Here is a 23,878-nt window from a genome sequence, read left to right as displayed (position 1 = left end):
TTCCACTAGAGAAAGAAAAGCTAAGCACATAAGATAAAGGATAGTGACAATTCCTGACAGTAAAGATGGGAAGTGAAATGCAAAACACCAGTGCAGAGCTTGGGGTTGGTCATAATGCTTTGAAGAGCCAGAGCTGGTTAAGACATTTATGAAGCTGTGGGTGTGCGGCGTGTGAACGTAAAAGTCTCATTTAATGACAGAGGTTGTGACAGGCAAGATCGGGTAAAGATTTCCTCATTTAAGACAAAAGGAGGCCTCTGACTGTTTCTAAGCAGGGGAATGAGTCAACCACAGGAAGAGATGGAGAAGGAATGCAATCTCTGTAATCGCTACTCTGTGGAACCAGGTGAGTAATAAAGAAGAGACAACAGGGGGAAAGGACTACTAAGCTGCATAAACTCATTGAAGATTTTTTTTTCTATTATTTTGGTTCTTGTGTATCTCATCTCCCAAGTCCACAGCTTTCCACATTTGTCTAGTTTAAATTTGTTCAATAACTCTAGCAGACCAATATTCCCAGATTAAGATTGCTTATTTTGAAAACTAAACATTCACAAGAATATTTGGTTCACGGTCCTAGTTCAGATGTTTTTACTTTTGCCTAGAGAGTTTAGAATAAAATTCTGGAAACCTAGACACATGGAGCTAGAAATGATCTTTTTTTCATAATCCCTTACAATTTCTTCCGTGACAAGAACATAGCAAAATTATATACTTCTAAAAATTGAACTGTTGATTTACTATAAACCCATTTCAGTATTCCACATAAAATTACTTAGAAACATTATTTCTACAATGCCCTTATTATGTTATATGGTGCAATAATGAGGCATGTTCCTTTTCTTTATTGAAAATGTTAAAATATCATATAATTATGGGAATGTATTATTTATTCTCTAGACTTAAATTGATCCTTTTTGATAGTCAGACAACCATACTTTGTGGCATTTACATTGGACTTTGAGTGTAGACAGGAATATGAAATACATTAAAATTAATGAAATACAAATTAAAGAAATATAAATCCACCTTGAGCATAATTTACAATTTCTTTTGTGCTGTGTCTTAGTTCATTCAGGCTGTAAAATATCACAGACTGGGTAGCTTATAAAAAAAACAGAAATTTGAGAGCAACATGCCTACGTTTTATTGTCACCACTAAAACACATAGCTCACCCAGGACTGTCCATCTGTGAAAAAGACACACTGCAGTGGTGGGAAACGCAAAGAGAATGTGAAAGACTACTCTCAGAAATGGGTGGAAGCACAGGCTCAGGGCTTGATCAACAAAACAACTGCTGCATTTCAATAAGGAAAGATATTTCCTACTCCTGCATGGACAAGGATCCCACTTACCCCTCAGTCTCCCAGGTCCTCCTCACCCTTGTATAATGCCAGCACCCAATATGGGAGGCCCTCCCATGATGCCAATGATGGCCCCTCCTCCTCCTGGGATGATGCCAGTGGGACCTGCTCCTGGAATGAGTCTGCCTATGGGAGGCCAAATGCCAGTAATGCCAGGGCCCCCAGTGATGAGATCTCCTGCCCATCCCGTGATGGTACCCACGCGGCAAGGAATGACTCAGGATCAGACAGATGAGGAAAGAGGGGGGAGCCTCTTTTATACCCATTTTATATTACTTGTTCTGCTTCCCCAAGAGATCATGGTGCTGTTACTCAGTGTTTTTTTAACAGCAGGACAAGGAAGACGTGTTCCTCCTTCCTATCAAAGAGAGAATAGTTTTGGCAGGAGTAGTGTGATTAAAAAAAAAAAATCATTTGTCTTGTGAAATGTGAAAATAAAATTGTCAACTGTTTTAGCTGGAAAAAAAGACAAAACAAAAACCACACACAGAAATTTATTTCTTATAGTTCTGGAGGCTAGCATAGTCTGAAATCAAGGTGCCAGAATGGTCAGCTGAGGGCCTTCTTCCAGTCAGAGATTTGTCATTATATTTTAGGTAAAAGTAGCAAGCTAGCTCTCTGGGGCCTCTCTTGTAAGGGCATAATAACATTCATGTAGGCTCTGCCCTCCCGACCTAAACACCTCTCAAAGGCCCCACACCTCCTAATACCATTACATTGGGCATTAGATTTTCAATACATGAATATGGGGGGGGATACATACTTTCAAACCATAGCATATTGTAATATATATATTTTTACCTATACCAGTTCCAATGTAAAACGCACCACCACTTCTTCATGCCAAATAAACCTGAATATACTGAACCATACTATTTGCAGGAAGCCAGCAAGGCTGATAAAACATGTAATGTGCTAATTAGCCGGCAGAACTTCTCCTCTAATGGCACATCTTTCCCCATTCAAAATAACCATGACAAGACAGGAGCAAATCACATGTGTCAACTGTTAAGATTATCATAAGTTCTGGCTAAAAATGCCTTTGCAAGTACTATTATATTCCCTGGACAGTTTAGAAAAGCATAGTCATGATATTTTCCTATCTAGTAGCTTTAAATTATTTCATAAGTGACCATTACAGTAGAGTGGGAAAAAAAATGCATGAGCCAATCTGTACAGACTGCATGGCTGTTAGAGTTGATCAAATAGGAAGCAGGTTTAAATGCAATATAGTCCTTCATTCTTTCCTAGAAGGGGTACACCCAATATTCTTAGAAAGTTGGCTAAACTGGCTTTGATGCTTTCCGTAAGTTGTAAAGTTCTTTATCCTAACCTTTTGGAAATTGTATAAGCTAACATAACTTCTAATTTCCATACATAATTTCTATTGTAATTTCTGGATGTACACATTTATATAGCATTTTTTGAAAATTCAACTATATAAAAATATTAGTAAAAACTTATGGTAAGATTTTCATGGAAGGAAATGGCAACTTGCCCTTTCCTACTTACACATCCTGGATTTACCCCCAGACAGCATGGGAGTGGGGGTAAAAAATAAAGTATGGGAAGAAAGAGACCTGAATTTTAACCCCTACTCAACCATTGGCCTAACTGAAAAATTAGTCTAGTGGATAGTAGACTGCAGTGATAAGACCAATCTTTACATATCTGGCAGGCTGTCTTATGCAAAAGATATTGGGCTTAATGTATGTGCCTCCAAATGTTTTTTGATTCAAGATGAGAATACTTTCTAGATATCAAGCCTAAAGATATTTTACCCTCTAAGAGGTAATCATATTTTCAGCTTTACGGATATCACACCAGGGTTCTCGTGACTCAGACCTCTGTGTTCCATTCTAAATAGGAGAGTCATGTTCTCTCCGTAATGTTCTCTCTGAGCCTCAATTTCCTCATCTCAGAAAAAAAAGAAGCATCATAGTTAAAGAGTAAAGCAGTCAAATTTAAAACCAAGATAAGGGATGAAGAGACAAAAAATATGAACTCTGTTATATAAGCCCCACTGGGTAGCTTCACTATAAAAACTTAATCTTGAAGTTGAACTTTTGCTAATTTACAGTTTCCTCGTGTTGATTGCACAAGTGCCTGGCTCATCTCTGCAGCACTGTTAAATTAGAGGGAAAAAAACACAATAACCGTGTTACTTTTAGCTTAGTATCTCAGTATTGTTGTGGCATGGCCAGAATTTGTTACCTTTTTTGTCACCACATTTTTTGCTGTTTTAACTGATTTCACATAAAAATGATATACAATGGAATTAGAAATGGAAGTATTTCAAACTTCCTGTTTAATCTGAATTGGTTTTCTTACGCATTATGATTAAATAATGCATTTATCATTGATATGAGATTTTCAAATGTGGAATAATTTTATTATGGGTTATATGTTCAAATAGGGTATATATAGTTAATATTGACAATATTTTAAAAATAAAGTAGCATCTCAATGTACATCATAAATCTCATGATTTCTTATAAAACTTTTTAGCATATGAATCTATATAAAACATGCAGCCCTCTAAAGTTGGATAGATTAATATTTGTATGAAGACTATTATCATAGATTAGTAAATGTTTATTACTTTTGGTTCAAGATCCTTTGACATGTCCCACCTTGATACGCTAGGTGATATTAATCAATAAAGTCCAGAAACACAACAGATTTTACTTTTTCCCAGCCCTTTTCTTCTGTCGGTATCCATATTTTTAAAACACTGTTTTTATCCATAAACTCTAACAAAATATTGTATCCTTTAAAATTAGATTCTTGGCAGTAAACTTAACTATACATTAAATTCACCTTAATACCCAATCTGTTTCTTTTCCATAATACCAAGCATCTGACTTTCACTCAGGGGGACAACTCATGCTGTTCATTCTAGAAATATCTTTCCTCCTTTGTTAGCCAGGCTAGGTGTTACTTATCCTTAAAGGCCTAGTTCAAATGTTAACATGATGCAGCTTGCTTCAAAACCTTCAGGGGTAAGTAATTGCTTCATCATCTGTATTTCCAAAGGATGTTATGTTTATCTCCAAGAGCATTTTTGTTCCATTTTAGGAATTTAACACTTAAATAGTTTGTAATTATGTTACAGTGCAATGAATTTTGTAACTTAGCATCTTTCAACATTCCCAACCATTATCTCAGAGAAAACTATAGCATAACAAAATTTAAACCAAATGGATTGATTTTCTATTGAAGTACGACAAATCACCATAAATTTAGTGGCTTAAAACAATACCTGTTTATTACCTCACAATATCTGTATGTCTGGCTTTCTGTCAGGGTCTCCCCAGGCTGAAGTCACAAGGCGCTTCGTGACCTGAAAATGAGTGTTTTCAAGGTGAGCAGGACTGCATCTCTCTGACTTCTGTCTCTAACCTCTAAACTCCCTGTTAGGAGCTCATATGATTAGGTCAGGCCCAACCAGGATATTACTGCTGATGAACTCAATCGATTAGAAACCTTAATTACATCTGCAAAACCCCCCTTGCCATATAACCTAACATAACCATGGAAGTGATATCCCAGCATAACCGCAAGAGAGAGTAGTGGAATGGTCTGCCCCAGCAGAGAATTTTCACAGTGACATTGTTTAGAATTGCTGTTCAATGGTGATAATATAAAGAATGACTTTTAGATCATTTCAGCATGTTTTAAAATTCACAGATAATGTACTCCATTTTACCTGCATTCTGGATACACTGCTCTGACCGTTTTCCCCATGGTGCACTACTGTTTTGGTATCAAAAATTTACTTAATGAGATATTTGATATAGCTCGGGATTTTTTTTTTTTCCTGGAAGAATATGAAAAATGCCAACTGGTTTATTTTATTTTAGCTGGATATGAAAAAATATAGAGAAAGTACAGCTACAGAAAAGACTGTTAAATTTCTTATCAGAATTTAAAGGAAATATAAAAAACAAGGACTTGCTTGTTTAAAATATAGAATTGTTTCTCACACCTAGTCTTTCCAGACGGCATAACTTTCTCAAAGTAAGAAATGGCATCTGGACAAAGATCAAATCAGGGCTCTTTTTGTAAAATGTGGCCTCAGGATAAATTTCAGATTGAGAGAGCATCTGTAAAACCCTTTGTTAAGGCTTCAGAAAGATTTAAAGCAGTTCCTTGTAGACCTTCTCCACTAGGAAAAAAAAAATGACTTCTAAGAATAATAAGGGCATGCCTTCTATACTCTCTTAGCTAGATAAAATGTTTTCTAAAAATCTTAAGGGTATGCTACTTAGATTTTCTTGCCTCGAAAAAAAGTCTGCTATGAATCTAAGGGACTTGCCTTTTAGATACTCTTCACTAGACAAGGATTCTTTAAAGTTGTGAGCTAGAGAAGGGATCCTCTCAGAAAAAAAAATGTGGGTGTGGGCCCACAATACACAATAGAACAGACTTACAACTTGATACATAAAAATGAACAAATTTTTAAAATAATTGTACCAACTTGTACTGAAAGAGACAGCTACAATGAAAAGGTGTTTCAGGCATCAAATTTCTATGAGCAAGAAGCAGGCTGTAAAATTTACTCAGCTGAGAGCTTGGCCATTTCTTATGGAAAAGAAGGAATGGCTCAGTTTGGAGCTGGGAGAATAGAGCCAAAACCAGAAGTCAACAGTCCTAGGGGGCAGAACTGGGCCTTAATGAGCATGTTTCCTGCAACCAAAGCAGGATGAATTATCACCTGAGCCCACCTGGACTTCACATTGCTGTAGAACAATGATTTTTATGTGCCTTCTATTTCCTGTTTTAGATGGATAGGTCTATAGTATTAATCATGTCCCCCAGACTATGCTGAATGTGTGGGAGGCAGGCAAATTGTCTCTTTGATGTTCAGATCTTCAGATTAAGAAGCATCTTATTTGAGGAGTCTCATTCACACCTGGACCTGATTTAGATAATGAAATGCTAGTTTTTAAACCTGACTGTGATAATATAATGAGATAAAACTTTGGGAGTCTTGGGAGGGGCTGAGTTATGTTTTGCACTTGGGAGGGAAAGGAGCCATTAGAATCCAGAGAGAAGACTGTGGACGTTAGTCTGCAAAGACCACCCTCCTCTGTCCCCCGGCAGTGAACTACACCTCCCAGTATTCACTCCCCAAAGTGCTGGACCCCACCTACACTGAATCTCAGCTGATGCTGTACATTCAATAGATTGCAGAAGAATTATACTCCATGACTTTCCAAAAAGCCTTACAAATTCTACCTAGATCTCTTAGAATGTTTACCATTGGGGATGCTCCGGACACCATGCTGTATGAAGTGCAAGCCACATAGAAAGGCCAAGCACGGATTTCCTGCAAACGCTCCCAGCTGAGTTTCCAGGCCACAGCAAACATCATCTGCCAGCCATGTGAAGGAACAATCAGTCAAGTTCAATGGTTGTAGTTGCAGTCAAGAACGGCCTCACCACCACATGAAAGACTCAAAGCAAGAACCATCTATTTGGAATGAGTCAACCCACAGAATCTTTAGAGGTAGTAGCAGTTTTTGTTTAAACCAGAGAACAAAACTTTTTTTTTTTCTTTTTCTGTAAAGGGCCATCCATATTTTAGTCTTTGCAAACTACATACGGTCTCTGTCACATATTCTTCTTTGTTTTTTTTTTTAAACAATTATTTTAAAAATGTAAAGATAATTCTTAACTCATAGGTCATACAAAAACAGGCCATGGATCAGATCTGGCCCATCAGCGAATAATTTGTGAACCCTTCTTTGATCTCCTAACATAGAGTGTTTTGTTACATAGCAACAAATACATGAATATGAAATGCTGTGCACAAGAATTAGCACATGTGTTTTACCATAGAGTTAGCTTCAGGGAAGGAGATGTGTCTTAAATATCTATATAACTCCATGTTTATAGCAGAGTGAGTATACCATAAATATATGTTACTATAATTCTCTTTATTAAACATGACTCAGTTATATTTCAAAATCCCCTTAAAATATTTTCTAAAATAATATGTATTCATAAAAAAATAAATCCTAATGTAATGCATATGAAATGTTTTGAAAATAAATTGATAAAAACATCCTGCAACTGGTAATTATTACCTTCATGTTGATTTAGAATGCACCCTAGAGTCTAAAAAGCAGACTACTGTTCATCCTGGCATATGGATGAACCTCAGAAATACTATACTAAAGAATTCAAATGCTTAGGATTATGTATCTTACGGTTCCAGCTTTATGAAATTTCCAGAAAAGGAAAATCTAGTGATAGAAAGCAGATAAGGGGTTACCAAGGTGGGGGATGGGAGCAGAATTAACTGAAAATTGGCATGAGGAAATTTTGGGGTGCACAGAATGTTCTCAAAATAGAATGTATTGATGGTTGTGTAACGCTATAAGGTTACTAAAAATCATACCATGAAAATGCATGAATTTTATGCTTTGTAAATTAAGTTATGCCTCAATAAATGTGTAAAGGTATAACAAACATCCATATTTTCATTGCAGCAATATGGAAGAAAGGCCAACTCCTTTGTGTCAATTTGAGAGGAAAAAAGCTTTAAAAACATATTTTTAATACCAAGATATGTTCTGTGAAACTGTCAAAAATAGATTTAATGTTCTTTACTGCACCATTTTGCAGTTCACAAATTATTTCCTTTGAATCAATACACTCTGCACATTAACAAATATCACCACCATATCATCATTACTAGAGAAAAGGCATACTGCAGTGTAAAAACTTTTTATTTCTAGTTACCTCTCCCTGAATAATATTAAGATTTCAGAGAAGTAACAGAAACTTTTGATTACCCAAAAAACAAATAATCAAGTCAAAAAATGAGCCTTAGAAATTCCAGTGGGAAATATAATTCCCGGTTATTTCTCACCAGTCATTATTCCCAGCCATTCTTTAAAATAATAGTAGGGATTACATTACTAATGGAAGCTTAAAAAAATTTCTATCTTCATCCCTGAAGACAGAGTAACGGGGCCTTTTTTTTTGTATTATAAACTCTGAATATACAGAAAATACAAGAACAAATGAATAAAACAAATGATAAAGTAAAATCAATAATTTCATTAATTCTTTAGTGATCCCTTCACATCAAAAATACATGCATAAGTAATAGCTTAGGTTATAATGTGATTTGCAATTAAACTTTTTTGTATCATGGGGCCCTATACCATTACAGAAGGTATAGAACCAATGGACATACATATATATACACACAATGTTCTACCAATTTGCAAGGCTTCAAGTAGACCCCAAGTGCAATGGACCATGTCCAGAATAAGAGCCATTGATAAAATGTGAACTGATGCTTGATTATTTTAAAAAGGTCAACCCTGTGCATCAGGAGTGGCACATAATACTAAGCAAGACGTGAATATTAAAAGCAGAGATTTTGCTTCTCTTTTAAACACATTTGGGCAGGAAAAAAATATCCTTTGATTTATTAAACGTGCTTAACCTCAGTAAGAACTTATACAGAATTATGGTGTCAGTGCTTGACAGAGTCTCTGTTATAATCTAAGTGTTTTCACTTGAGTTGTTCAGATTTTTTTTAATTAATAATCCTTCACCCCTGATACCATGATCTTGTTGAGAGCTGGATGTACATCCTAGATACTAGAAAGCAAAAAGACTTGGCATTAATTAAATACGAACAAACCCTAAGGACTGAACAGACTGAATTACAGATCATAGAAAATTCAAATGGAGAATGATGACACAGGAAGGATTAAAGAAAAGTGAAAGTTAACAGCAGGTTTAAAATGGATTTGGAGGATGTTTGCTTTCAGCCAAGTTGGAGGGACAGAAATTAAATTTATACTCCTACCTTAGACAACTAGAAAACTGGACAAAATATATAAAACAGTGATTTTCAAACATTAGACAATAAGCAGTTAAGGACTACTCCCTGTGAGAAGGAAAATCAATAAAAAAGAGCCCTAAAATTATACCAGTTTATTGCCCAAAGATTCAACAAAGGGAAGAGGAACCCACATAAAGCCTGGTGGTCTCATTGAGCTGAGGGGATAAAGATCAGATTTTGAGAGGTTGAACTACTTAGAAAATATGGTGCAGAGCACCAAAGAATAGGGAACCACGCATAAGGAGCTCTGGAGATCTTCAGAGACTTCCTTTAAGTCTCTGGCTTAGTACAGATCTGCACAACTGAAAGTAGAAACTACATCAATCTGGGAACCACCACTGAAATGTGGAGGCATACAAATTCCTAAAGCCCACACAAAGCTTGGGGTAGTTTGCATTCTTAGCCAGAATGCTGTCGTTTCATAAGACATGAAACACTGAATTAAGTTCACAGAAGGCTATTTCATTGTAATGGGGTTTAATTAAACCAAGTGCCAATGGAAAATTCTTCAAAGCAAACCACCACAGATCCAAGTAACTTAAGTGTATACCAGAAGAGTAGCCAACATTACTTAAAGAAACATAACAAAATTCCTAGCGCTCAACATAATAACCACAATGCCTTGGATCTGATCAGATATTTTGAAACTTGCAAGGAAGGAGAAAATATGATCTGTAACCAGGAGATAAATCAAACAACAGAAAGAGAGGCACAAACGACTGAGGTAATGGTATTAGCAGACAAGGGTACTAAACAACTACTAAATATTTTTCACGTGTTTAAAAATGTAATATAGAAATGATCATGATAAGGAAAAAAACTAAAACCTTTTTTTAAAAGACCCAAATGTAAACTGTGGAGATAAATTCAATACCTAATAGAAAGTACACTGGATAGATTTAACAGGAGATTAAAACTGCAAAAGAAAAAAAAAATCTGTAAGCTAGAAGAAATAGAAATAGAAACTATATAAAATGAAGCACGGAAAGAAAAAAAGACTGAAAAAAGAAAAAAAAAAAAACACAGGCTGAGTGGATAATTACAAACAGTTAATATATGTATACAACTGAGTCCTGGGGGAATGGGAGGCAAAAAAACCACATTGAAATAAAGGCCTGAAACTTCCAAATTTATGAAAACCCTAAGCCCACACATTCTAAAAGAATAAACGTGCAATAAAACACATGAAAGCCAACGATAATCAAATTGCTAAAATCAAAAGATAAAGAAAGAAAAAGTTTCAAAGCAGACAGGGAAAAAATACTACATAAAACAGGACAAAAGTAAGAATCACCGATTTCTCACTAGAAGCAATACAAACTAAAAGACAATGGATGATATATTTAATGTGTTAAATTTTTTAAATAAACCTTTATCTAGAATTTTATATTCAGAGAAAAAATCTTTCAAAAATGAATATGAAACAAAAAAACTAGTTAAAAAACTAAAAAGCTGGAAATATCTGTTTCCAGAAAACCTGCACTGAAATAAATGTTATATAAATAATAAATAATAAGTGTTAAAAGAACTTTTTAAGGTAGAAGAAAATATTAGATGAAACCCTGCATTTACCCAAGGCAATGGAGAGCACAGGATATTGTAAATATGTTAGTAATGTAAATGTTTTCTCATTTTAAAATTATTTAAAAGATAATGTACAACTTGAAGGAAAAATAATAACAGTGAACTGTGTAGCTTGTAATTTACATAAAAGAAAAATGTATAGGGATGCATAGATGGCTGAGACAGTTAAGTGTCTGCCTTCGGCTCAGGTCATGATCTCAGAGTCCTCGGATCGAGCCCCGCATAGGGCTCTCCACTCAGTGATGAGTCTGTTTCTCCCTCTCCCTCTGTGATATCTCTCACTTTCACTCCCTCTCGAATAAATAAATAAAATCTTTAAAAAAAAGGAAGAAAAATTTATAGTAGCAAAAGTATAAGTATGAGGAGGAAAACAGGATACTGTTGTAACTTTCTTACAATATACAAAGACATATTACATTATCTCAAAGTACAATATTATAAGTTAAAAATTGATACCCAATCACATCAATAATTATGTTAAATGTAAATGATCTAAACACTCCAAAAAATGCCAGTGATTGTCAGATGATAAAAAGCAAAACCCAACTAAATGCAGCATACAAATAACTCATGTTAATTATGAAGTCAAAGAAAGAAAAAAAATAAAATAATGGAAATGTACTATATTACATGTATTATATTAGATGTACTATATTACAACTAAATAAAATAAAGCTGGAGTGACTATTTTACTGTCAGATAAAACAGATTTGGGAGAAAGGAATATTACTAGGGATAATGAGGGAAATTAGTTAATAATCACAAAATCAATGCATCAAGAAGACAGGGAGAATATTAAATGTGTATGCAGCCAATATAAGAACTTCAAAATAGATAAAGCAAAAGTGGATAGAACTCAATGGAGAAAAATTTAGAATTACAGTTAAAGATTTCAACACTATAATTGACAGCATTAGATCAGTAAGGATGTGGAATAACTAAATAGCACTATTAATCAACTTATTCTGACAAAGAAAACATCAATTAAACACATTTACCAAGCAGAGCACAATAAACTTTCTTTTCAAGTGCACATGAATATTCACCAAGATCAACCACATTTTGAGTCATAGGCTATATAAGAGGATTAAAGTCAAATAAATTATTAAAATACACAAAAATAAGTATAAAAGTGCATTTTTTGGAATATAGCTAAAACAATCTTTAGAGTGAAATTTGTAACATTCAATGCTCATATTTAAAAAAGTTCACTAATCAACGATCTAAGTGTCTACTTTAAGAAACTAATAATTGAAAAGCAAATTAAACCCAAGAAGAAAGGAGAAAATAATAAACCTAGAAATCAATGAATTGGAAAGGTGGGACATCAGTATAGACCCTACTGACATTAAAAGAACAAGGGAATATTATATACAACCTAATGCCAATAATTCAACAACTTAAGTAAAATGGAAAAATAGCCTCAAATATGAAAATTATCAAAGAAAGTGAATCCATGATCCTCTTCCTTATAAACTACAAAGTTAACAGAGATGTGGAATGTTGTCTTCAGAAATCCCTGTACCTGAAGCTGTACATTCTGGTTTTAAGTCAAAGCTGTTTATGTCAAAGTGACAACAGAGGCTCCTTACGAGAGTTCAGTGTTTCTTTCATATTGATGCAATTTCAAACAGCAAAATTTCTAACAGCCTAAGGTTTTGGAGAACTACATTTCTCAGTGACTAAAAAAGCAATAGTCATTCAAAGAAGGAAGTAGTTATTACACTTAACAGCTGTAACATGTTCTTGGGAGAAATACTGTTTCCTATTAATTTTGCAACAGGCCTTTTCTATGTGTATTACACCAGTCTTATCAATAGTAAAGAAGAATTTTCCTTTCTCAGTTCCCCCTTTTGGCCAACAGCATACAAATTCAGCTCTTCAGTAATGGCATAGACAAAATGATTAAAATTCTGCATTCATGAAAAAACTTTAAAGCCATAGTCAAGGATTTTTCTAATGCATGGCCTGCATTTCTGTTACCTAATCAAGACTAATGGAACAGAAACCAGATCCCAAGCCTAAAGGAACCTTTAAACATCTTCAAATGTATTTAATTACCCCCACTAATAGAATAGAAATATATTTGATGATTATATGTCTATTTTCAGATTTGATCAAAGCTTGGTGCAGGCATGTGCATTTCATAAAATTCACTTTGTGTTTTATACCTGAGATATCCCTCATTGTCTGTCTAGTGATGGAGAAACTTATTTCCCTAAAATTTTTACTAGGAGATTTATAAAATGTTACTCATTACTTGGAATATTGTCCATATTTTTCTGACTTCAGGTAAGATAAGAAGGACAAATAAAACTTTCAAACTCAACTTAGCTGCGCTTATATATAAAAGGTCCTGGAACTTTGTTAATGTTCCCACTGTTCAAACTGTGTTCTTACTCCCAGGGAAGTATTTTTACTCTATATTCACCAAAACTGAGCAGTGCCACTTTTTTTTTTTTTTAAATCTCTGCCAATAGGTCAAAAATGTATTTACTTTCCATTTTTCTTACCAGTGAGATAGAATTTTCACTTATTTACTGAACATTTGCATTTCATCTTTTGTGAATAGTCTATTTTTGACCTTTGTGAATTTTGCTATTGGTGAACTGACTTCTGGAAACTAACATATTATAGATATTACATCTCTCTTCAAAGGTATTTCAACAAATTCAACTATTTCTGCCAACATATAATAAAATCTCACACTGCAAAAGAAATTGTTCCAAATGGATATAACAATAACATTTCAGATATCAAATTCAATTGTAAGCATTGGGATGTTTCTGTCCAATTATTCCCAACCAGAGGTACCATAAAAATCATTAATAAATAATTATAAAATATATTGTTGGATTTCATTTTGCCTCTCAAATATGTTGAAACACAACAGTTATTCCTAGAAGCATAGAAAGGAAAAGTATCCTCACCTATGCCTTTCTTCTAACTAATCATTCACAGCACTGAGTGCAACTAATATGAATTCCCTAAATTGTTATTTTTCACTTCACCTCAAAATCTGGATCTGCCCTTTATTCTTTTCCTTCCAGGCTTAGGAGAAGTGGATGTCCTGTCTCAGACCACTCCCCCACCCCAACAGATCCTCTATCTAGACATGTATTCCTCCTTATCTTTTAGATTTGCTTATAAATTCTTCCCTCTTGGTGTTCAATACTCCCTTTTCAATTGGTCCTTGGGTCTTACCTCCTAATAGTCTCACATTCCATTACCCCCAAAATACTGATCCCCCCCTGCCACATACACACAGATACCTATCCAATCCCCTTCATTTTCCTCAACGCAAAACTTACTGAAATGGAACACTGCATTTATATCTACAGCTTCTATTTTTCTTTTCTCTTCTACCCATGAGGTTGAGTCCTGATCTTACCTATCTAAAAGTGTTATCTCATCTCTATACCAGGAAATATCTCCCATGCTACCCACCCTTCATATTTTTCTTCTCTTCTCCAAAACAAGGCTATCTTTCTTCAAAGCTGGTTACTATTTTAAAGACCCTTGTCCTGGCTCCTTCTGTTCTGCTCATCCTTAGCCTGAATCTTACTGATCAGATCTCTCTACTCTTTTACCACTTTATTCCTTATAAAATCACCAAGTTCCATTACTTAGATGGAAGCCCTATATGAAGACTTCCCTCATTTTATATTTTTAGCACAATCTTCTCCCTGAGTTTTTAGCTTCTGGTTACATAGAAACGTGCCCAGTCCATGACTGTCAGAGCTATATTCCTTCTGCATATAGAATGGAACTCAGAGTCTCTGCCAAGTATTCAAAATTATTTTCTGTAGAGGTATCTACATGCTTCATTAATACTATCTCTCACTCCTTCTCTGTCCAGTTATTCCCATAATATACCTAGGGATCTTCTAACTTTTTTCGGCTTTGTTCAAGGTCCTCAAAAGTTTTCTATAACACGACCTCTCTGAAAGACAAGATCATGATGAACCCTTTATTGCTCTAAATTCCCGGAAGTGTTCTTTTGCGTAGTATAAACATAATCAATTTTTACGTAAGTTGAATCTTAATACTGAAAATGTTGCTAAATTATCTTTCATGCCATTTGGATGATCTTGAAAGTTATAATTAAATAATCATCTGGAGCAATGAAAGAAGTCTAAAACTGAATAATTATTATTAGAAAATCTATAATATCAGCGTGATTCTAGAAATAAGAAAATAAAGATTTCAACAAATGCAAATGTCTACCAGTTCGCTAGAAAAAGGATTTACATATCTTCAGAGTCAAACAAGCAAACGACCAAAGCACAGGAGCAATTTATGAATCTACAGGTAAAGAAAAAATTATGTAATTAATCTGCAACTTGAATGCAAATATGTAACCACCCCCAAATGGCAGTTACAGAGCAACTTTGATAAGAATTCAGTCTTCCTTAAATCCCTGTATTATCTCCAGAAAATTGAGAGGCTACTCCAAATTATATGGGAGGTACTCCCCAAATTGATTGAAAGAACATACATTTCTATAGTAGTTAAGCATCCAAAGGAAGATTTATAATTAAGCATAAAAATATTTATAAAATCAAAGCAATGATGTTCACACTTTCAGTTAATATGAATATTTATTTTTTTATATTTATAATATTTAAGAGAATATTGATTAGAGTAATGCTTCAACACATCCCATTTAAAATATATAAATTATTGCTGATTTTAAGTTGAAATTAAACAATCTTAACTATTAGACTATTAAATGAATTTTACCATATTTATAGTTTCATATATTAAACTTTTAAGATTTAGTGCTTTGAGAGATTATCAATCAGAAAATGGAAATATTTAAGAGTAATTCCATATGCTATATTTACACATGATAAGTTATTTAAAGTTCTAAAGAACTTAACATTAAGTTTTTGAATGGAACCAAATATTATTCAGCTACCTTTGGCAATGATTACTAGAATATGTTGCATTTTAGAAGGAGAATAAACATCTTGTCCAAGCTTAAAGCTTAAGAATTAATTTTGTTTAGAACTTCAAAATTTAAGATTTGTTAAACTGAAATTAATTTCTACCTAGTAATTTTTACATGCAAAACCAATTTCAAAGACACATACACACAACCTCAAATTAATATTTCATTAATGATATGGAAACACAGCTACTAAATATGAAAAGATTTACTTGAGGTCACTGAAGTGTCAGAGTCATAAGTAGAACTTAGACCTCAGGAAGTTGACGTTAGTATACAGTAAAGTGACTATTTTCCAAAAAGTCTAAGTAACATGCAGAGCAATTTTAATGAGCTACACCATTAATCAGAATAACGTCTCTAAGAGAGGTTACAGAATGAGGAATTGAAATTATATATGATTTCACAAACCTAAATTTCTAGACAAACACCTCCTAAGCTTCCATGTATTATATCTTTTCTTGGCTTGTTTCAAATAGAGTAACTTATTCTTGAGGAAAAGCAATTGTATGAAGAATTTTTTTTTCATTCATATTGTTAAAAGACATCAAAGAATTTCCTGAATCTGCAGTTCCTGTTTTGAAGATTCCTCAGTCTCTGTTTCTTGATAAAATTTAAAAGGAAAGTCAAGAGGTAGACTATAGGAATTGAAAAACTCATTGATATTAATAGAACAGAGAGCTAAAATCGTTTTCACCTATATCAATGCACATGGGCAAAGTATTTCCTCTGAATGAATTACAAAAGGATGTTCTGGCTAGAGTACTAGATATATTTATGGGTTTTTGTCTTTGTATCAAGTATACAAACCTCAAGTCCTTTAGGAATGAGGTCGTATCAATGAATATGTAAAATAAATGAATTTGACCAAGTATATATAATAGGCCTGAGCACTCTAAGCAGACTTAAAAAGCTCTTAAACATACGCCTCAAAAAATATTTGTTTACATTTTTCTCTAACATCATGTCATGTGAGTCTCAACATCTGATTACAGAATGGTTGCAATTATTACTCCGGCTAGCATTGTCAAAACATTTGTCATGTCGTTTCATAGAACAGTGTAAACCAGAGACACTGACGACTTTAATAAATCCTATTTTATGTCATTTTGATTGATCTGACCAAACACTAATGGGAATGGTTCCTGACATTTTTCTGTTGCTGATTGTTAAAACAGAGCGGTCCCAGCACTACCCAGAGGCAACTCAACATTGAAAAACTGAGGCACACGAACTACGAAGGCAGAGCATAGCCTAATTCTAAATAGAAATGGTAGGTTATTCCAAACCATCATATATATTCTACTGCATGTATAAATAACCAGCTGTCTCTGTGATTCTGAGCAAGAATCACATTTTCCGTTTCTTTTTAAAAATTTATTTTGTTTTCAGTATAGAAACCATCCAAATCTGACAATTTATGCATTAGGTAGTTGTACTCACTCAATTTTTATTCAATTTATGTCTAGTGGCTTAGAAATTAAACAATTGTAAGGTGTGAAGTTATTTATTTGAAACTGTATTTCTAGAGTATCTGTATTTTAACAGATGCTCTTTTTTTTAAATGTCATTTTTACAAAGGATATACTATAATTTCTGTATATTTTATTAATAGTGGATTTCTTTAAATTTGTTCTGTGTAATCATTTTTTAAACTGATTTAATATTGCTCAGATATTGACAAAATGACCAGATATTGAGTGTAAGTATATTGTTGGCTTATTCAAATATGAGAAACATGAACTAAATAAATTAAAACCTGACTCTGATCAATTCTCCTCAATGAAAGCACATGACTAGAACTAAAACACAAAATGTGTACAATATTAAGCCTCAAATAATTCTCCCCCAAATCTCTCTACCAACTTTTTAATTAGGTAGAAGGACATGGACATATTCATGTATACATTCTTCGTGTCCTTAGATATCCCACATCATCATGTATAATAATAGATCCTCATACAGAGGTTTTAAACTTCAAACAAATCATCATTAACTGCCCCACCCCCTCACCCCCACCTATAATTTAAAAACTGATATGCTCACTTCTTTTCCTGAAAGTTCAAAAACACAACTTCAGAATGTTTATAATACATTCTATCTTCTGTTTTCTCAATTCTGAATGTTATTACTGAAATGTACCCCATTTTCTGTGTTTTGTTCAAGGGTAACTCAATACTACTGTAAATTAGAACTATTAAAAACATTATAATAAAGAGTTCCGTTTTAAAAGGGAAAAAAAATTTTCAGAACCAGAGACACCACTTGAATAAATTATTTAATATATACTGAAGCAGCATAGAGCTTCTTCACAAAAAATGGTCGGCATGACAGAAGCATTTCACCTGAAGGGAAGCAAAACAGTCTGCAAGTACTTGAAGAGTAATTTCAAGTGGCCTCTGCTGCTATTTCCTAGAGAGATAAAGCTCGGAGTTTAAAAAAAAAAAAAAAAAAAAAAAAACAGTTTAACCTATAACCTAGATTTTTAAAATGTTAGATGCAAAGATGAAAGATATATACCTGGTATAAAGGTGACTAAATGATGAAATTGTTTTTGAAAAAAAGAAATCACAACATTTCTATCCTAGAGCTCTTAAAGGGAAAACCACCACGTGTTTTGGAAATTGAAGGTAAAACTCTCCTTATCTGCATAAAGATGAACTGGATGATACTTTGTATCAGAGTGGTTGGTCTTCTGCACCAAAAAATTGGGACACAGAAAAAATTAAAGGACGCAACAAAGCTTACAAAGAATGCTAATTAATGTGTGGGGATATATCGGAATGGTGTGAGACACAAAACATTTTTATTTCAATTTAAGTTGATACTGTCAAAGAGGAGAGACCTCAGATATTATACATGACCAAATGCAACGAACACAGATTTCACTTACACACATTCTTTACTAAATGTGTGACAATTTCTTTTACTTTAGTAATTTAGATGACCTCGAACTGGTTACTCCTTCAGAGTTAATTCACAGCAACTGCATAACCTCCTGAGAAAATGAATGAATATCTAGAAGGTTACATGTGTTTAAAAATATCTTGACAATAAAATGGCAAGTCCATTGTGAATTTAGCTTTTTTTTTTAGCTGAAATTGTTCCTTATATAATTCCACTGATCGTCATGATAATTTGAAAGGCAGACATTTCCTTGTGAGTGTCCAACTGTAATATCTCATAGGACCTGCTTGGGGCTAATCTACTTATTGTGCATGGAATGCTTGTGCTCAGCGAACTCCTCCAAGTGCTGTCGTTCACTTTGGGTGAAATCCATGAGGACTTTCTTCAACAAAATGAGAAATGGATTACTCTAGCATCTTTCAGGTGAGTGGATACCCTTCCACCTGTCTACTAGAATTCTGTTTGCTTGTCTATTTGGCAATTTAGATATGCATCTAAAATATATTTGGCATTGGCTAGGTGTCAGATTTAACCTGTGAGTATATACTAAAAAGGACAGAAAATATCTGGTAAAATGATCAATTTATAACATTTGAAAAATTACACTATCTCCGAGATATCTATCGGGCTTAAGCACTCTTGACAGTAATCACAATTCAAACAACTTGCATCAAAAATCTTTTTAATTATCCAGAAAAAAGTTAAAACACTACAAATATCAATCTAAAGACGCCTCTTACACAGAGCTGCAAGAATTTTTAGGTCTCTCCCCTCCTCCTGCCATCATAAAGTTGCCAATTTAACAGTTGGTAACTTTTGAATGTAATGTTGAATCTCAATTTGTGTCTGCCCGCAATCAGGGTGTACCACAGGGTAGCCTGATAAAAAATCCTTTGGAGGCTCATATTCTTTCCTTTCTAACTCTTATTACATCGTTTGCTACTAATAGTCTTGGTTTCTTAGTCTATTTTTCTCTGAATTATGCCTGTATCTCATTAAGAAGCAGCTGGGAGCCTATGACTAACAAAATGGACTATTATACCAGCAGAACAAAGTCATGTCTCTCAAAAATGCTCATTTTAACTCTGGAATATGGCAAATAAATGCTACAGACATTCAGACCTTATGTAAAGTTTAATATAGACTGAAGAGGATATTTAAATCTGTTTTCTTTAATGGAGTGTATCACTGAAATCAAACTTAAAACCAACCATAAATTCTACTTACTGATTTTTTAGCTTCTCAACAAATATTTCCTTTCCAAGAAACACATAGACTTAACTCTAAGCCAAGAGAAACAACAAGCAAAAGCATACATGTAAAATGAAGAGGATTAGGAATAATATTGGAGGAAACAAAAATATATTCACTAGAGATGTTAAACAGGAGAGACTGATATTAAGTTATTGATGATAACAACACTCTAAGCTCTTCCCATTCTATGTGCAGTTAATTGGACCAAAGGACTATGATAGTCAAGCCATAAACACGGAGAAAAGCTAAAGCCCTCTTTTCTTTTTTTTAAATGAAATATCAAAAAGTTAGTCAAAGGATGGTGACAATAGAGAGAAAAGACCATCATTGTTTCAATCAAGAATTATGAGGAGGAAAAAAAAACAGCTCTGAAAAGAATATTAACTGCATATAAAATAAGTATATTTCTCATGTATGTGGGTTACATAGACTGCTACGATGGTTTCTTTTCTTCTTTTTAGTTGCTCTGTTTTATTCATGTGACCATGCCTTGACTTCACAATTAGCCTGTAAGTCTGTTGAGGGATGGCGGAGACAATTATAGATTTGAACTCACTTTCATTTATCCCAAGAGGTCGTAAAGGAGCTGCTTAAGTAGTATTTTTGAATGAAAAAAATATTCTGCATATTATGTAGTAAATCTTTTTAAAATTGACTGTTTTGTGTACAGGCCGAGTAATAACTTCCAGGTAAACCAGCTTCTACAATTCCCTGAACAAAAGGGATTAAATTAGGTTAACTTCTACTAGCATGTTCTGGTCTATGTTATTTTTTTTTTCTTTTAGTTTCTATTGAAGTTCCAATTAGTTAACATGCAGTGTAATATTCATTTCAGGTGTAGAATTTAGTGATTCAACACTTACATACAACACCCAGTGTTCATCGCAAGTGCCCTCCTTAATGTCCATCATCCATTTAACACCCGCGCCAACCCCCCCTCTGGTAACCATCAGTTTGTTCTCTATAGTTATAAAGAGTCTGTTACTTGGTTTCTGTCCTATACTTTTATAACTAGCTTTTTCGAAATATATTATTATCAAAAATCATATTTAAAAATTGTTTCCCATTATTTTCTACAAAAGCAGAGAGCTCTGAGCAAGCCCAGTATTTATAAAGGCTATAAATTTGCTCAGGAAAGAATGGCATGTCTTTTCCCATCACTGCCAGGACAACCCTTGTATACCTTTATAACCTCATGTTCTAAATAAAGCACAGAGATTCTCAAACAAGTGGCTGGGTTGCAAGAGCACCAGCATTTTTCATAAGAGGTGCTGTTTCTAGATCACCAACCTATTACCACAGATAGTAGCCTGCATGGCATAATTGAGTCTTCTAAATAATAAATTATTTTATACATTGCTTGCTTCATGGAAATTCAGTCTGCTGAATATTTATAATCTTCCTGACCTAAAAATATCATAATTTATACGCCAGATGATAACATTCACAAAGTTAGCCTCCTTCCTCTCACTCTCTTCCATTAGATTAAAAATATAAATTTAAGGCATCTCAACACTAATCCTTAGCTAGATTATTTCAAACAAATGTTTTTTAATTTTTGCTCTTTCTCTTGAAATGCAGTATTAGATCTGAGAGGCACTGCTTTTCTGCCCTTTCCTGCCTAAATTCCTCTAAAATATCACATCATATTTTTCTGTATTTCCCATCATCAACACATATGTGTTCTATCAGAACTGATGTCTGTAGTTCTGTGCTTTAGGCAGTAGGCAGTATCATAACCCCAGCGACACATACAATAATGCGAAGTGTTAATCACGGGGCAGAACTCAGGGCATTGCAAATTTGGCATTTCCAAAAAGGTCCAGATGCACTGTGTAGACATTCTCTATTCACTCATTAGCATTCTATCATCATAGCTCGTGAATGAACAGCAGTGTAGTTTTCCAAAACTCACTTTATAAACATGGCAAATTTTCTCAGACACAGCAATTAAGTGAGACGACATTTGCACATAAACCTAATGCACTAATTGGCACGTTCATTCGGATCTCCAAATAGCATCTACACCTGTTTCTGAGTGTGTGAAACAAATAATTACCTTTGCCTCTAACTCATTTTAATGAATTTTATGAGAAGACAAATCATAAAGTCATTTGTTTTCTTTGGCAAGTTCTAGATTATGAAAGCGCTGACTTTCATTAAACACGTCAGGTGTTTTGATTTTTAAAAAGGTCTTCAATGTAAATAAAATTTCACTGTCTTCTAAACAAGAGAGAAGGGAATGGGCAGAAGAGCAACAGGCAGGAGATAATATTTTACATAGAGAGCGGACTTCCAAAACTATGCCAAACAACTTTCTGAGAAAATGGATGTGAATTTACTGCCTGAATGAGTCTGACCCCATCCATCACCTTCCAATGAATGACAGATCGTTCAATACAATATGTGTGCTTTTTCTATGTCCCCAGATTTGACACTTTAAGGAGACAGAAAAACACAGAAACCCTTCAAAGACTAACCTTTTATCACAGCAATTGCTTCTGATATATATGTGAGTGACAGAAAGAAAGCTTAGAAGACTATTTCTGAAAAATATGTGGCATTTTATAAGGAAACAAGATCATGAGGTATTTCACTTCAGATAAATTCTAAATCATTGCTACATCCATACAACATACTGAATTAAATAACACAAATTCCATTTTAAAATTTGTTTATAGGAGGTATCCATTAAAAACGGCCTTTGGGAAGTTACTCTTTATAATATCAGTGAGATGGTCAAGTAAATATCAATGCGATTACTGGGGTTGGCATAAACAATTTTTTGATACAATGGTGGCTTTATAAATATACTTACTACTATCAGAATTCGGCCCTTACTACTTTTAATTCTGCAGTTGAGTTTCTATAATAAAAGATGTTTCCAATGGTACTTTTATTAGTATTTGAATTTCCTTCAGATTTTATGCCGTGTTCTATGCATGTTTTGCTCTTGCTTTTATTTATTTATTTATTTATTTATTTATTTATTTATCTATTTATTTATTTATTTATTTATTTATTTATTTATTAAACGAAGCACCTGAGGACTCCCATACGGTAGTAAAATACAAGTAGAATGTCATATCATATTACTCTTTGCCGAAGATCTAACAGTTCCAACAGGAATGCAGTGTAAAATTGTTATTAAAAATCCAATGCTTAAAACCACTGTCTTAGTTTGAATTCTCCTGATAGAAAAACCTGACACAAGGACTGAGACGCAGGTGATTTATTTGGGAAATAATCTCAGGAAGTTAGAGTGAAGGAGTGGAGAAAGTGAGATAGAAAAGCAAGAGAAATGAATGTGTCTTACTAAGCTGGTCACCTCTGTGGACAGCTGGGTCTTAATTCCCCACAGGTCCTCTAAGGAACCATGCAGAAGGTGCCTCAGAACCACCCCTCTGAAAGAGAGCAGACTGGGGCCTTTATGCACTAGACTACCTCAGCCATTAGGTGAGGGTTACTCCAGGGGATATTATAAGCCCCACAAATTCACCCAAGGTGAGAAAATCCCCCTGGTTTCAGGGACGGCTCCGAGACAGAAAAGCATGAGTGTTTGAAGTGGGCTACTGGATGACTGCACCCAGCTACAGGCTGAAATCAGAGGTGGCCAAGGGATGCAGTGCAGAGCTCAAAGGGCACCTGCTACAACCATTAAACCCCTTGTACCTCTTTATATGTGTATTTAAGCGGCACTAGCAAAGAAATATGGGATAAAGATGTTATGAGCTTTGAAATCAGACCTGTATTTAAAAGCAGTGTCTACCTGATTAGACGATCAGCATTGGGAAAATTCATCGCTCTGCCTAGGGGAGGATAATAGCTATCTTCTCGGGCTACGGTCAGGATTAAACGAATTAAGGTAGAGGAAACAGCTGACATATTGCAAGTGTCTGCGAGTGTTAGTTACTATTGGCTTGTGCAACCTATAGTGATAACATCAC

General features: G+C 34.2%; 1 pseudogene; it reads left to right on the top strand.

Moving 5' to 3' along the window:
• The first annotated feature begins 1,135 nt into the window (after positions 1-1,135).
• Positions 1,136-23,754, top strand: LOC123001861 (U1 small nuclear ribonucleoprotein C-like; annotated as a pseudogene).
• The last annotated feature ends 124 nt before the right edge of the window (positions 23,755-23,878 follow it).

This window comes from Ursus arctos, unplaced genomic scaffold (assembly GCF_023065955.2).
Source record: "Ursus arctos isolate Adak ecotype North America unplaced genomic scaffold, UrsArc2.0 scaffold_37, whole genome shotgun sequence".
Classification (NCBI taxonomy): Eukaryota; Metazoa; Chordata; class Mammalia; order Carnivora; family Ursidae; genus Ursus; species Ursus arctos.
The sequence above is the reverse complement of the archived record's forward strand: the minus strand, read 5'-3'. Positions and strand labels throughout refer to the sequence as shown.